Source organism: Euprymna scolopes, chromosome 5 (genome assembly GCF_053919585.1).
Source record: "Euprymna scolopes isolate OS-2025 chromosome 5, ASM5391958v1, whole genome shotgun sequence".
Classification (NCBI taxonomy): domain Eukaryota; kingdom Metazoa; phylum Mollusca; class Cephalopoda; order Sepiida; family Sepiolidae; genus Euprymna; species Euprymna scolopes.
In genome coordinates this window covers 132699236-132715539 of record NC_136486.1, presented here as the reverse complement: position 1 = coordinate 132715539, position 16304 = coordinate 132699236, and the positions used below count along the sequence as shown (strand labels likewise).

At 29.1% G+C, this 16304-nt stretch overlaps 1 protein-coding gene across 11 annotated transcripts in view; it reads left to right on the top strand.

Annotated features, from left to right (window-relative positions):
- Positions 1–16304, top strand: part of LOC145276974 (serine/threonine-protein kinase tricornered-like) — a 582645-nt gene that overhangs the window by 180758 nt on the left and 385583 nt on the right. The window contains exon 2 of one of the 11 annotated variants that reach the window (XM_080128533.1): positions 14764–14821. The exons of the other annotated variants lie outside the window; for them this stretch is intronic. The gene's annotated coding sequence lies outside the window, so the exon portion shown is untranslated. The remainder of the gene's footprint in view (positions 1–14763; positions 14822–16304) is intronic. 11 annotated transcript variants of the gene reach the window in all.

Below are 16304 nucleotides of genomic sequence, written 5' to 3'. Positions count from 1 at the left end.
TTGAGGCACAGTACAGATAATGATAGTATAATGTTGTACAAAATAAAGTGCTTATATTTATCAAGTATTTTTTTAAAAGCATTTTAAAACTTTCTATTTAAGACTTGTATTTTATGTCGCAAACGTAAATATGAGCATTTTATTTTCTAGAATTAGAATTGTTCTTTAACAGATATTAAATAAAACATTTTAAGATTTATAATGGACTTTTAAGTGACTAAAACAAACGTTAAAAACATCAGTTGTTCCTATATTTTAGGAAATACTTACGTATTCAGAATTAATGCTAATTTTAAGAGTTATAAAAATTCTTTTACCCAGTTATTTGAAAAAAAAAATTTTTTTATTTAAAATAATACTTTAATTAATAATTATATATATATATATATATATATTGATAATTAAAAAATGATTTAGAGATTTTTTTTTTAAGGCCAAGACTTTAACATTAATCTGATTTGTATAAAAAAAATATATATATATTTCTCAAGCAAAGAATAGAATCATTGTCAATTGGGAAATCTAAATATTTTTAAAAATTGAACTATTTTTTTTTTATTGGGTGGTAAATTTTCTGTTTTAACACAATTTCAAATAAATTTATAATGACCAGTTAATTTGTATTTGAATTATTCAAATTATTTTCATTTTAAGCGCTATGTAGGTTGATGTAATTTCCCACCGTCTTCAGGTGTATCTTATTGAACCCAAGAGTTTATTTAATCCACCGGAGTAGTATGTTCTCGTTCTGTCAACCATAACCAGGCTCTTGCAAGAACTCCTGCCCTAATGGATAAAGTACTTAGCAAAATTCAGTTGTAAGTTATACCTTTCTGAAGGTTGAAAATTCAATCCTCAGTGCGAGTGATACTAAAATACATTTGTGAATTACTTGGGATTTCTACCCAGTCATGGTTGATAGAACAATAGTATGCTACCCCCTGTGGATTAAATAAAGGGTTCCATTCAAAATTCCATGTAGGTTCCAGAGTTCAACAAGATACACCTGAAGAAGGTCGGAGATTACATCAACTGAAACATTGTGCAAATGACACTTAAGATGAGAAGAGTACTCCTAATAATTAAAATATGAAGTATTAATCCTCATCTAAAAAAAATTAAAATATAATGACCAGTTAATTATTTTTGAAGAGATATCATACATTACTAAAAATTATATAGAAATTCTTTTTGTTGATTCAATTGCATGAACAAAATTATTTCTTGAAATTTCAACAAAATTACTGAAAAATCTTTGTCTTCAAAATTAACTTTTAACACGAAATTTGGTGACTAAACATTTATTTTTATAAATTAAAAAAGAAAAACCTGTATTTGCAATTGTTTGTGTCGATTATGATTCAGCATAATTTTTTTTTTTTTTTTTTTTTTTTTTTTTTTTTTTTGCTGGTTGGTTAAGGGACATTTTCCCTTATTTACTGCATAGATTTTCTATTTTTCTTATAACAACTAACTGGCCTTTTCTCTGGATGGAAACAAAACTGGGGATGCAAACTTACTAAAAATTATTTTTTGTAATAGGATTTAATGTGATTTAATAGTGTTGGGATGATTAATCATGAATTGGAAAAATCAGAACTTTTAGGGTATTAGAATCTGAAAAATTTAAGTCTAATTTCCTATGCAAAGAAATGATTCTTTTATTTTTTATTTCATTTTCCATTGCTGATATAAATAAAATATTTATTTTTTTAAAACTACCAGTTAAACTAAAATTAATATATCTAACCATAAATGTATTTACATTTTTAAGATTATATGTACATGATTTTTTTATGGTAATCCAAGAAAAAGAAAAAAAGCAACTATACAGCAAAATATTTAGGTTTTAAAAGAATTTGGATCAGTAATTGTATTGGAATGAGGAATGGTACCAGTAATTGTGCTAGAATCTGGAAAATATCGGACTACTTAATAGTTAAAAAAATTACTAAATTTGTTTATAATTTTAGATGCTAACTAAAAAATCTATAATCTGTTTGCTTCTTCCTTAGTTAGTTTGTACATTATGCTTTGAAAAAGGTCAAATATAATTTTTGAAGACCAAACTACAAAAAGGCCAAATTTGTTATATTTGGATTTAAAAAAGCCAATTTGGCAACCGTGGACAAGAATATGGAAGTGACCTCTCTTTGATGTAATCTCGTTTTCGAATATCATATGATCATTATTGTGATGTGAGAAAAGAATTCATAATTTTGGTGTGCAGCAGTTCTTCACTGAAGAAAGAAGTCAGTAAAGCCTTTACATAAAAAGGGATGCAAGTGAAATGGGGGGAAAATTGTCTGCCAAAGAGGTGGTAGACTGAAGGAGTAAATTAAAGATTATTTTACAATGTGATTTTATTTGTGTTGAACTATGTAGCACAATACTTTGTATTTATTAATACTTATCTCATTGTGTCAGTTCTAGATATAAAAATACAATCAATGGACACTATTCATAGAAACGTTAATAAATTCATATTTGCATGTTATTGGTTTTTCTGTCTAAAAAAAAAATTTTTGCGCGATCCAGAAAAAATATCAGCTTTATAAACATTTGTTTAAATATATTTTTCATTCTGTAGAATTTCCATGGGTTCTATTTTTTTTTTTTTTTTTTGTCATAGCTTTACCAGTTGTGAAGTGAACTGAATTGACACAATTCTACTTCCTATCACTTTTCTAAGCATCCTAGCTGTTAAAAGTAATACTTTGCTTTTTTTACAAAGTATTCTACCCTTTAGTTTGACTCTGTTCTTTGTACTTGTTTCTATATGTTGACTATCCCAAATGCACCCATGACAATGGGAATCACGTTTTCTTTCATCAACTGTAACCTTTTCACCTCCCATGCCAAACGTTTTAATCCAGCACGTTTTTTTTTTCCTGCACATCCTGTCTGAAACATGCAGCATCTGTGATCAAACATTGCTTTGTATTTGTTCCCCACCGTAGTTTGTGTTCCATTTCATTATTAGATCTATATTAATAAAATTCTATGTGTGTTTTTCTCGATTATGAGAATTGAATTAATATTAAGAGGTTAATATAGTTTGCTTGACACGGTGTCTAGTTTGTATATCATAAAGGAAAGTTATAGAAGGCAATATAATACAGAGGTGTAACAGATTGACACAAATTAAAGCAACTGAAGACATAATCTTGAAATAAGCTATGCAGATTCACATTTTATTAATGCAATAATATATATATTTGCACTGTGTTCTTACAGTAGTATGGTAAGGTGGAAGTCTATACTGGATAATATTTTGGAAAAAATTTCCTTTCGGAGATTTGTTCAAACATTTCTATGGCTATTGAATTAATTTTTTATTTTTTTTATTTACTATTGATTGAATATTTACGGAAATAAAAATAAAAAAAAAATGAAATAGCGTAAAATAAAACAAAATTTTTAAAATCTCATAATCATGCAATTAAATCCACCAGAATGTTGGGTTATTTGTAAACAAGTTAAACATTTTAATCTTTTGTTAATAGTTGAAAAACGAAAACTACAACTCATTTGGTAAAAGTGCACCTACTCACTGGAAGTTTTTTTTTTTTTTTTTTTTTATTCGGAAAAATTTTAGCAGCGGAAAGGAAAGACAATAAAAAATGACCGTTACAGTTTAGTTCTTAAGGTAAATTTCTTCCAAATAACCTTTTTTTTTTTTTTTAAAAGGTACATAAAAAAATAAATTCTATTCTTTTCATAATGCACAAATAACATTCAGTTTAGAACATTATGAAAAATATTTATTTTGAAATATAGAATGTTACATTTGTAAATTTAAATATAATTTTTATTTTGAAATATTGTTGCTAAGTTTGTAACAATTTCAATAAAATTCAACAAGTATTCTGTTATTTAATATTTTCTGTTGTTGCACTGTTACTTTATTAAACTTATTTTGAATCACCAGAAAAGTTATTACAAAACAAGTATTAATTTTGGATTGTCTTCCCATTCCTAAAATGAAAAACAAAACAACAAAACAAGTACTTCCGACGGGTTAATGCACTTGTCAAATAATTTACTTTGCAATATATCGGTGTTTGAAAGCTTTTAAACTGTCGAATAGAAAGTAAAATCTGTCTTCAAAATTCTTAGCAAATCTTTGTGTGTTAAGACTGAAAGTTTTGGAATTTATATATAATTTATATTGTGCATCTTATGTTCTCAATGTTTCAGCCGATCTAACTTTTGATCCTCTTGTCATTGTGTCCAACTTTGGAATCTGTAGGTAATTTCGAATAGAACTAGGGGATAGCTTGCAACCTCAGGGTTCTGTTCGAAATGCCGTACAGATTCCACTGTGTGATAAAATGCATCCAAAGTTGGAGGTTCCATTGGCGAAACGTGAGAAATAACATAAAACGTTGCGAGAACAATAATACGAATTATCAATTCTATTTAAAAAAATCATGAAAGAATTTAATAGATTAAATCAACATTATCTCAACAAAATTAGTTATAATTTTATAATGGGCCCAATGAAAAATTTAATGACTGAACAATACCATAATGATTAACTTTGAAAATTCTGTTTAAAAAAAATAATGACTTGATTAAAAAATGAACTCCAAAGTTTAGAAGAAAAAATGATCAAGACTCTTGGGCAACGTTAGTTTAACTTTAATTAGCAGAATCTTTTTTTATGTAAACGTTTGTCGATTTACGCACTTCTATATAAATTGCCATATGTATTTCTATTTGAGTTTTATAAATGCCAGTAAGGAATTAAGCAATTAGAATGCCCCTATTTTTATAAAAGATAACAAAGAGTTAATTGTTTTATATCACATACTAAAATCTAAATTTTATATTTGCCAACTACAACAATCACCTCCCACCCCCTTTCGCTTTCTATTGACTTAATTTGGGATGGAATAATTAAAAGCAAAATTGAGTGGCATGAAAATACTCGCCTCTTTCTAATTTCAAATGAAGCATAAGTTTGTTCTTTTCTGCATCAATGAAATTCAGAGAATGATGAGGACTGATCATTACAAATTAACCAAAATTATGCACTTACTGACCCAGGATGTGGATTATCAGTTAATCCGTTAGTAAATCTTCCTTGAAGATGAATAACATGTTCATGTCATTGAAGTTAAGACACTCTTTAGGTTGTGTTAAAAGTAATGTTTTAATTGAGGGACTGAGGCTTTTTAAAATTATTTTTCCGTATATCTTCTATTTCTTTTTCTAAGCAACCGTAGTTATTACCAATTAATTTGACAAATTTCCATGTAATGGAATTCGACAAGTGATTTTACTGACCCCTACCACCATCACCGCCACTTATTCATATTTCACAATGTCATCCTCTTCCCGTTTCCAAATTTGTTCAACTCACAAGATGCATTCCAAAATGTGATACTGGGGGGGGGGGGGGGGGATTTAGATGTTGCTCGATTGAATTTTTTCAATTATCTGATCATAAAAATAGAATCTCACACTGAATTAAAAATAAGTAGTTGATTTTTTTTTTCTTAGAAAATTCAATTTTTTAATATTTTTTTTTTTTTTTTTTTTTTTTTTTATTGGCCATCCTCCACTCGATAATAAAAGACAATTTGTTATTAATTTGTAAATATATATCCATCAGTCACTTAAGTCTACCAAATACTAAGCTATTTCCATAACACCTCTCCCTTTCTACTTTCTATACAGATTTTTTTCTTTCCTTTTTAAAACGTTCCGGTTTCTTTGTTTTACCTTATGATTCTTATGTTTTATTCCCAATTTTCAAATCTCAATAAAAAAAAAAAAAAAAATTTTTTTTGTATGTCTTTGAAAGTCTTAAAGTTGGTGTATTTTTTTAGTTCATCAGAAATAACCTGCGTTCTTTTTATTTTCAATTCGCGATCTGATCAAAATAATAAAGGAAGCATTAGAAAGACTTGTATTGGAAAGCAAATAGCAAGTCAGACAATCCTCGACGTCTGAATTGAATTTGGAAAGAAACTTTTTTTTTTTTTTTTAGGTTATTAGAAATAATTTATATCTGAAAAATCTAATTACTGATGTATTTTTATATGAATATTAGTACAAACACTGACGCATAATTTTTGGCGGCATGTGTATACTAGAATCCTCACGTCAAGGATTATTTGAATCTTAAAGATAAATTTTTAAAGATTAAACTTAAAAAATTTTTTCTTGCAAAGCGTTCTTTACAGATCAAATCTTGAAGTATTGCAGTTGTCATTTTGTTTTGAGAAGTGAATTGCATTACTGGTGTAAAGTATGAAAACTTGAAAGAAAAAGACTTTTTTTTATTGGAGTGAGATTTTTTTGATTTAGTAAAAAGAAAAATCCCACTACAACGCGTGTGTCAGTATCATGCTATTAATACAATTTTACTTGTTATTTACTGGAATGACTTATTTTATATTCCCATCGATCCCCGCCATTAAATTTAATAGTATGAGAAACTGTTGTCGGATTTTAAATTTGATGGTTTTTTTTTTTGGTTTTTTTCCATATCTATAATTAACAAATTTGAAAATATGAAGTTTTTCAAAAATAAAAGAAATTTCAATAGTTGGATATTCTGTAGATAATATATAAAATATAGAAGTGTCTATAGAAAGATTAGTATTCCAATAGTTTGATATTTTTACTCAAATGTTGAAATAGAAAAATCCTTCTTGAAAGATTCCCCGCCTCTTTAGTTTATGAATACTATATATCACTGGGGGAGGGGGGGTCACAGCTTATGAAAGCCCAAAAGGGTCACTTGATAAGAATTAGTTGGGTAGACTGAGGCAACATCGTGATGATCGATAATAGTGGAACTTGGGTATGGTTTGATTATTTAAATGGATGGCTCAACAAAAACTTACTAGATGTGAAAACGACCAGGTTAGAGTCAACTGGGAAGCAGCTCCACAGTATTGTTCCACAGCCGGACAGTTCTAAGAAAGCAATTTTGTTTATGGAATTTTTTAGTTTTAGGCACGGATAGAGTAAAGGAAATTATTGACACTTGTAAGCTAGATGAGTATTTGTTGTGAATGCTTTGCAGGAGGAACTATAGATTGATGCTCAGTTGAGCACCTGCTATGAAAATAATGATAGAACAGAGAGAGACTTCCAACGTTTTTTATGTGAGGAAGAAGAGAGGCAAAAAGGTCCTTGCCCACTAAATTTCGGCTTAATTTGTTGAACTATTAACACAAAAGTTGACCGATGAAATGTAAATGGATGCTGGTATTGAATTTCAATTACACTTATTTTCTATAAATAAAGACAAATTACTCATTTGTAACTTTAACTGTATCTCCTTTCGTAAAACATTGGTAAAGTATGAAGTTTATTTATCAAGTCATTTCTCAAAGCCTAGAATTATTAGTTGCTAAATTCTGTTTTAATGGAACAATTACGCTTTCTTCATCAGAATAAGTAGTTTCATAAAGAATCTGGGGCAAAATAAAATATAATTAGGCTAATAACTTAGAAGAAAGTGGGGGGGGGGCTAGTTCTAATCGAGTATCAAGATGTCAGACAGATTGCTATTGAGGTCTAAGTTTTTTTAAACTCTAGTTATTTCTGAACAAGGAATATTGCCATTTGAACTAAGGGGTTACTATTTGACTGTCTACAGGAAACCAAACAGGTGAGTGAGATGCCTGTCCACATTTATTACATTTAAACTTCTACATATTAGTACAGTTAAGGAAGCAGGAAATGAAAGAATTCCAAAGTTAAGTAGTCCAAGGGAAGGCCTTCTGACATCTACAGTGAAAGGGTGGGATTTAGCTGCTAGACAGATTTATTTGAGGTATGTATGTCAAGGAGATACAGGTGCAATAAGTTCGTCACAGCATTTCATTAAATTACTTGTAAAGTAGACACAGAGATACAACATTGTGATGATGGGTTGGAGTTGGTTGATAGTGCAGGACCTATTAGATTTTTTGGATTCTGATTTTGAAAATCGAGCAAGATAACTTTATGTAGAATAGAAGACATAGACTTGGCTTTGTATTTGATGGTGCCCTAAATAGGATTTAAAATATTATCTCTTCTAAAATGCTTTCTTGACTTATAAATAATTTAGTTCACTTAGTTTTTATGCTAAAGACAATTCAAGGTAGCGAAATCACTGATTAAAGATTTGTTATATCTAAAGTTTTTGTGTATATTTTGGCTGGTACTCACATTTTTTGGCCTAAACCAGATTGGAGTTTTGGTGATTATTCTTGAGTAGCTGATGCAGGATTTAAAAATAACAAAATCTGGTTGGAGATAAGCCTCTTTAAAAAGAAGAAAAGAAATCTGAGGACAAACGGAGCGAATGATTTTGGTCGATTTACATGCTTCTAGAGTCTTTAGTTTTCAGATTATTTTGAAGGAATTCAAATGGATATACTCCAACCTCGCTGCCTGGATTTAAAAAGAAAGGAAAAAAGCTGCTATTTTAAAACATGAAAAGCGTTTTGGTCTTTTTGTTTTTTTCATTCTGTTCATTCCAACCAAAAGCTAACATTTATACAATTCTAAAATATTAGATATGTGGAGTGTAAGTAAATTCACTGCATCTGTTTAGATTTGAACGCTATGTAGCTGATTTTATAATGTACGTTGACATCCATTACACCAATTATGCACCCCTCACTTAGTTTAGATGAATCCTCAGACGGTGTAAATGCGCAAAAGAAGTTCAAGTACTCTCAGTTCTGTTGCATTCACTTCAACATGAAAATTTTTAATCCAAGTATTCACCATTTCTCCATCCAGCTATCAATAAAATAGAGGTGTACATGTGGACTATGGAAGCAATTATGCAAACTACAAATCTTATGTCAATTGTATTGCACTGAAATACAACTGGGAAATATGTGAACTTTCCAGCTATGGGTAAAATGGTTCATGTTCACCAATGAAACATTTATAATAGGTATTATTTCAGTATTAGATGACTCAAACTGCGTTAAACAATGACAAAACTTACTAAAATAAGTCAAACATATGTTTGATGAAGGAAATATTTCCCGAACTATTACAATGTGGACCTTCCATCTGACTATGCTGATGCAAGTAAGAACACAATACATCTAAAATATTTTTAAAAATCTATACATATATATTATATTGATAAAAGTAAATCTACATAGCTTATTCCACCGTTATATCTTAATTTGATTTTGGTTGTCTGTTACACCTCCGCATTGTATATAAATTTAAATTTCCTTATATATATATATATATATATATATATATATATATATATATATATATATACATATATATATACTAAAATTGTTTGATAGGTGTAGTTTTATGTTAAATCCAATTTTGTTTTCTAAGAACCCAGAAAACAAACGAAGGCAAAATATGAAATCTCTAAGATTGAGAATCAATGGTAGATATAGAAGTAATATTTGTAAAGTGATTTTGATGCTGTATTTTGGAAAAAAAAACGGATATGTATTTAAGAAACTGTAAAGAGGACTTTAAAAAGTAAACAAAATTATTATACTTCAATATTCTTACTGGTAACTTCAATTTTTTTTTTTTTTTTTTTTTTTGTCTTCATTTGGTTGCATTTTCTTTTTCTCAATGCCCCTCCCCTCGCCTTGCTGTGCAGTACTTGCTGATAAAACAAATCCTCATCCTAATCTGACGCTCTAACTTTGAGAGAGAACTAATGAATAGGTAGGTTTTTTTTGGGGGGGGGACCCTTTCTAATTTTAACTAAGGATATAATAGATATTGCTGAACAGGGATAAGGTTAAAAGGTTTTGATGCCCTCAAGTTAACTCACCAAATTGTTTCTATTTTTTTTTTTTTTTTTCTTTGAGAGAGAAGTGGTCACATATACCTGCTAACTTTGAAATTTACTAGCAGGCTGCCCGGTATATGATATTTTAATTAATGCTGATTATGTATTATTAGAGACAATTCTCTATCGATTATTATATTGAACCTAATATAGTGGGGAGATCAAAACTAAAATATATATGACTTGGATGTCATCAGCTAGAATCGAAACCAAAACCTACAATTCTTCACCCTAAGTCCTTAGCCTCTCAGCCACACCCATATATATATATATATATATATATATATATATTTATTCACTTGCCATTTCTTTTTAAAAAGATGGAATCGCCCAATCGTTGACAAGAGTTTTATAATTATATAGATTTTGTTGTGATTGGTGTACTTTGAAATTATAGTAGATAGCTTTTTAAACGACTACTGACAAAAAAAAGCTTTTTGTCTTTTCATGAGGGCGAATTGTTTACGTGTGTGTAGAAGAGAATGACATGAGCATCTGCTTGCCAGATGACCTATATTGATGAATTTAATGATGAATCTTGCATTGTAGAGATCGGGATCCACTCTCTTCACTAGGCAAGTGATGTTTGTATATGGTACACCCCATATCGGAGACCTAGTGATTGCATGTAATATTTCAGTTTCAATAAGTCTCGAGTTTTAACTAATAAAACAACTTTTAGGCAAAATTCGACTTTATTCAGCTACATAGTTTCCTTCTAATTTTAATTTAGTTTTCTCTTAACTATTTACTAATTTTAATTTATTATGCTGCTTTATAGAATTTGTCTGGCCTTAAAATATGCCTCTGTTTTTGATATCACTTCTTCATTGGAACCAAATTTCTTTTCCAAGAATATTCTTCTAAAGTTTGCAAACTGCTAATAGTTGCTGGAAGCTACAGCTGGAGAACAGTAGGTGTGGAAGCAATTTGAAGTGCAATTCATGTATTTTTGCGATCGATTTGTAGCACAGTGCATTGTCTTAGTGAAAGCATGTTTTTTTTTTTTGTTTTTTTTTAGTTTTGTTTTATTTGTGGCATTTTGGGGGGGAGGAGTCATTTTTTTTCTATCAAACGCACCAATAATGCTATGTAATTATTATTAATGGTTCTTCCTTCTGAAGATAATCTACGAACAAAATATCTGGCATGTCCCAAACTATGGAGGTCAACACTTTGCCTGCTGATGTTTGTATCTTTGATCACTTTGAACGGCTTTCACCTACTGCATTTGATTGCCGATTTGACTTTGAGTGAAGTGATGGATCCTTGTTTCATCCATTATCACATATTGATGCAAAATTCCTTTTTGCTGTGTTACAATGGTTATAAACAATTGCTTTAAATTTGACTCGTTAATCGACCATGAGCAAATGTGGCATCCATTTTGAGCACAGCTTTCTCAGCATTGAGAAATGTTCATGCAAAGTGGTGACTATACTGCCCTCTGATATCTTGAATTCCTTTGCTATCATGCGGCTTAAATTTACAATCGGCCAAAATGAGTTTGAACATTTCTTTGTCTTCTTGGACAACTACCAAATTTGAACTGAGTGTTCAGTATCATTTGTGTCTGTACGACTGTTTAAATGTAGCATACCGCCTCTTAACCATTGTTTCTGATGAAGCAGATTCCAAATAACTTATCAACCTTTGTCTTGCTTAAACAGAATCTTTCTCATCAGAAAGCAATATTTTATCAACACGTGAAAATCAGACGTTTCCATTATTTTGAAATTTTGCAACAGTAGCTTCACTTAAATAACAGTAATTTGTAAACTAATGATCTGATATATTTGAAAGTTAGTACTTTACAATAATCAAGATTTTTGTATTTTTTTTTTTTTTTTATCAGTAGCCCTATGCCATGCTTGGGTCTTATTCAATGATTTGTTATATCTGTAGCATCACACAAAAGCCTGCCCGACAAATCAGGAAAGAGAATATAAATCTATTTCTATAAGATGGTTTTCTTTTTTCTTTCTTCAGTACGGATTTGTATGTCTTCCTTCTGTTTTTTTCTTTTTTTCTATCAGTTTGAGACGTTATGATCTTTCAATTTCATTTGTAACCATTTTATTACAACTATCATCTTTGATGTTAACAAGTTCTGTGTCATCAATAAGCCAAGGAAAGATTTTTTAATCTTTCCTTGGGTTAAAAAAATGAAAAGCGAACTCGAGGTTGGTGTTTGTTTTCTTTAGATCATCAAAAACGACTTGCATATATATATATATATATATATATATATATATATATATATATATATATATATATATATATATTTCTATTTTTGCAATAGTTTTATTGAAATGAAAAAACAAATATTAGACTTACACTGAAAAGCAAATAGCAAATCGGATTGCACCTCCATAGTCAGAAATAAATTTGGAAAGATTTGCTGCTTTTCAAATTATGAAAAATGATAATTAAGATATGAAAAACTAAATTACTGATGTAATTCTGTTTTTATGACTATTAAGTGCAAACATTGGCTGAGTATAATTTTTTTTTCTCATTTTTGACGGATGTACACGAGTAAGATTAAAATTTCCGAACTTTGTATGTGATATTTGGTTTTCTAAAGAAAATGGTTTGACTGTTTTCTTTTTTTTTTCTTTTCCCCAAACGAACCCAAATACGTATCTTATTACTGACATTTAACAGGATTTCAGTTGATCCCAAGTGGAATCTGTACCTGGTTTCTTCCACTGTAAAGAATTTCTCGACATTTCTAAAAGGTTAAGCGAATCAAGTAAATTAGAAAAACAATATAAAATTATACTGACTTTGGGGTAAATAATAGATCATGTGCTATTCTTATTTAAAAAAAAAAAAATAATAATAATAATAAAAAACGTGACTTAATAGAAGAATAAATGCAACTTGTATATTTGTTTATAGTACATACAAACCAAGATGAGAATTTAATAAATCAATCATCACCATCTTTATTTAGGAATATGTAAGTAACTTCAAATGTTTTTATATCCTGATATAAGCAAAAGTCATTCTTTCTCGCACATTAGAAAATAATGACGAATAAAAAATCTGGTATTTATGCAGAATAAGAACGAGGTTATCGTCATAATATTCAGGACACTTACGTAAAATGCTGAAAGGTGCTGAAGCACAGCTAGTGAAATGAGCAGGCAACAGCGTTTAAGAAAACATTTGCAACCATTGGTTTATTATAAACAAAGTAAATATTTATCTTGATTTTAAACCAAAAAGATAGAAAATCTTTTTGGTTTGCTATCAATTGTTATTTATTCAAAAAATAGTCATAAAACTTGCCGTACAATGATTATTATTTTCTTGATTCGAATTTTAAAGATTTGTCAATATTGTTCAATAATTATTCATTGTATTCTTTCGTAACAACAAAAAGAATTTCCTTTTTATTTTTCAGTTAATTTTTCAATGAATTATCTTCAGAAATAATATAGATATGTTTTTCATTAGGGGAGAAAAAAAGGCCAGCATTGCAAGGAAAAAAAAAACATGAATCTTTCATTTGGTATCTTCCGGCATTTTATGTAAACTGCCCGGAAAATTCCAATAATAGCATGGTCCTTATTCTGCATTAGTACGGAAAGTCTTTGTGTGTGATATGTTCTATTTAAAAAGAGGGGGGGGGGAAGAATGCTTATAATGTTTGAAATGTCTGAAAAGTGATGACACTAGGTTGTCATGGGCAGAAAGAAGTATAAGCAGATTGTGGTATCATAGTTTGAGGAAGGGATCTCTTCTATTCAACTCCTTTCTCACAGAAAAGACCTTGCTAGTTTCTCTTGTTATTTCCATGGAACATGCTTAGTTCTTTGCTTCTTTCTTGTAAGACATTCACAGCAAAAACTACACTTTTTACCACAATGGAAAAAGACTTTCTTTCTTCATGTGCCTAGCATCAGGTGTAGTTTTCATGGAGAGAGCTTTTTTTTTTTTTTTTTTTTTTGCAAGGGTTTTCCACCTTAGGAACGTATTACTGTGAGACTGCTTCTTACAACTGGGTCATTTTCATAGCCTATGTCCAAATATGAAATATAAGAATTTTAGTTGATAGTTTTTTTTTTTTTTTTTTTTTTTTTCATATGAAAAGTCCAAGAATAATTATTTTTATATTGTTTTACATTTTTCTTCTGTTAACTCTTGACTCTTCTCTGGAATGCCAATGGGTTTGATCATAGCAAATTTTGCATCCATCTAGAATGTCCTCTTTTTAGATTCCCACTATAGCTATCTATTTAAATAGACTGGTCTCCTCCAAGAAGAAAGAAAATTACTTATATGTAAAAGTTAGGAATCTGTTTGCTGTATAGTAAACAAGATCCTCCATCCAAAAAAATTGAAAATACTGTATATAAAAGAAAAAAGAAAAGTATTTACTAGTTTTGCATTAACATGAATACATATTAGAGGATTCATTTTATTCATTTTTTTTTTTTTTTTTTTTTTTTTTTTTTGTTTTTTTTTTTTAACATACTAGTCTTTATTGTATGTTTTAACGTTTTTGTCACTTTTTTAAAAAGTTGACTCTGGAAAATGAAATAAATGAATCATAAGAAGATTGTATTTCAACAATTAACTCATTAAAGAGAATGATTCTCACAAGTGGATCAACTCTTTATTGAAATAGTGGCATAATTCCACAAGGTGTGGAATAACTAATCACCACGATACAAGAAAATTGATTCTCTTACTAAAAAAAGATATTAATAAAATAAAACAAACTAAACTGATAGTGAAACTGAAATTGTCATGCTGTTCAATTCTAACACACACATACACACTAATACAAAAATTGAATTTTTACAATTGTTTTTATGTATATGTGTGTAGTATGTGTGAGATTATTTTACGAAATAACACTTAAATGCATTATTTTTATATTAAAGATGAATTTCTTTTTATATAAATGAATTTCTTATCACTAACTATATCTTTCTTTTTACTTTTAGGTGAGTGACTTTTGGATTTTCAAATAATGAGTGACATTTTTGTCATTTATGGGGTCTGGTATGTATAAGAGAAATTTATATTATGTAAAAAAAAAAACAATACTATGTTAATATCAGTGTATGAACGCTTTAGTTACAATCAATTTTAATCCCTATTCTGTTCACATTACATTTTAAACTTCTACATGTTAGTATAGTTTGAGAAACAAGAAACAGGGAATTTCAGTTTTGCAGTCTGAGGAAAGAAACTATCAGAATAGAAAGTTCTCTGGCGTCAGAGGGATTTCCAGTGAAGGTTTAGAATTTTGTTGCTTGTTGGGTTTGTTGAGAGTATTTATGTCAAGGGCAAGAATTTGTCTGAGCACATTTCATTAAAATATTTACTAAAGAAGCACAGATGCAACATCATGGCAATGGGGATTAAAGCTTGTTTGACAGTGCAGGGCATATTCGATTGGAGACTGTTTTGGACACTATCCAATATTAAATATCAAAAAGCATTTGAACAACAGCAAATGAATAATTAATTCAAAAATTGAAATAAAATGAGAACAAATTCTTAAGATGCATTCATTCAATCTGCATGTTACACTATGACAATATTTCACCCATGATAAACCGGCAGAATAATCGACGGACATGCAAAAATTATAGAAATGTGTCTATTTTTAACTAAATCCTGGCTGAACAAGTCTTATTTCAAACTATCTAGTATAAGCCAATATTGCACATTGCTTTATTTAAAAATCTCAACTGCTTGAGTTTGTTTCTGGTAGCTTGAAAATTGCAAATGTTAAGTGTTTTTAATGTCGTCCGTTGAAGTAGTGGTTTTGTTATATTGCTATCCAAACTGAATACAAGAATCTGTTTTCACTATAGATAGGTTTTAGGTGTTCTTGTAATCCTTTCAATCAATATCCTAGGAAAATGTCACGAATTAAAAAAAAAAAAAAAAAAAAATCCTGAAATTTTTAAATTGTAAAAGTATAAATTCATCAAAACGCATTTCATTTATGTTCTTATCCCAGTTAGATTTTTATTTTAAAGATATCCTTTCTCAGTTGAATATTTGTCTTCAATTTTTTTTTTCATTCAAATTGAGTCTTTATCTTTATTAAATTTAACAACCTTTTGACTAAATTAAGGATTTTTTTTATCTTCTCACTCTACTTTTTTTTTTTGTATCTTCTGTGTATTCAGGTACTATAATCAACGTTGTCTTTGAATACCCTTGCATTCCAGATGATTTCTTTACTATGAATATAATTTTTCTTTGGTGCCTTGATTTATAAAAAAAGAAAAATCTAATTCTAATCGGGTATTTCTGTCTTTGATTTCACTAATTGACTGTTAGATGATAAAAAGAATAACTACAAATTCTATGAAGATAGAAATCTTTGTTTAATATATTACATGCCTATATTATGAAGATGGAATCTTTCTTGATTCTGATTTTCAACTGGATGTGAATGACGGACTGATTAGTTTTTGGTAATTAAAAACCATGCCCCTCCTCCTTTACTTTTTCCTCCCTCCTTCTC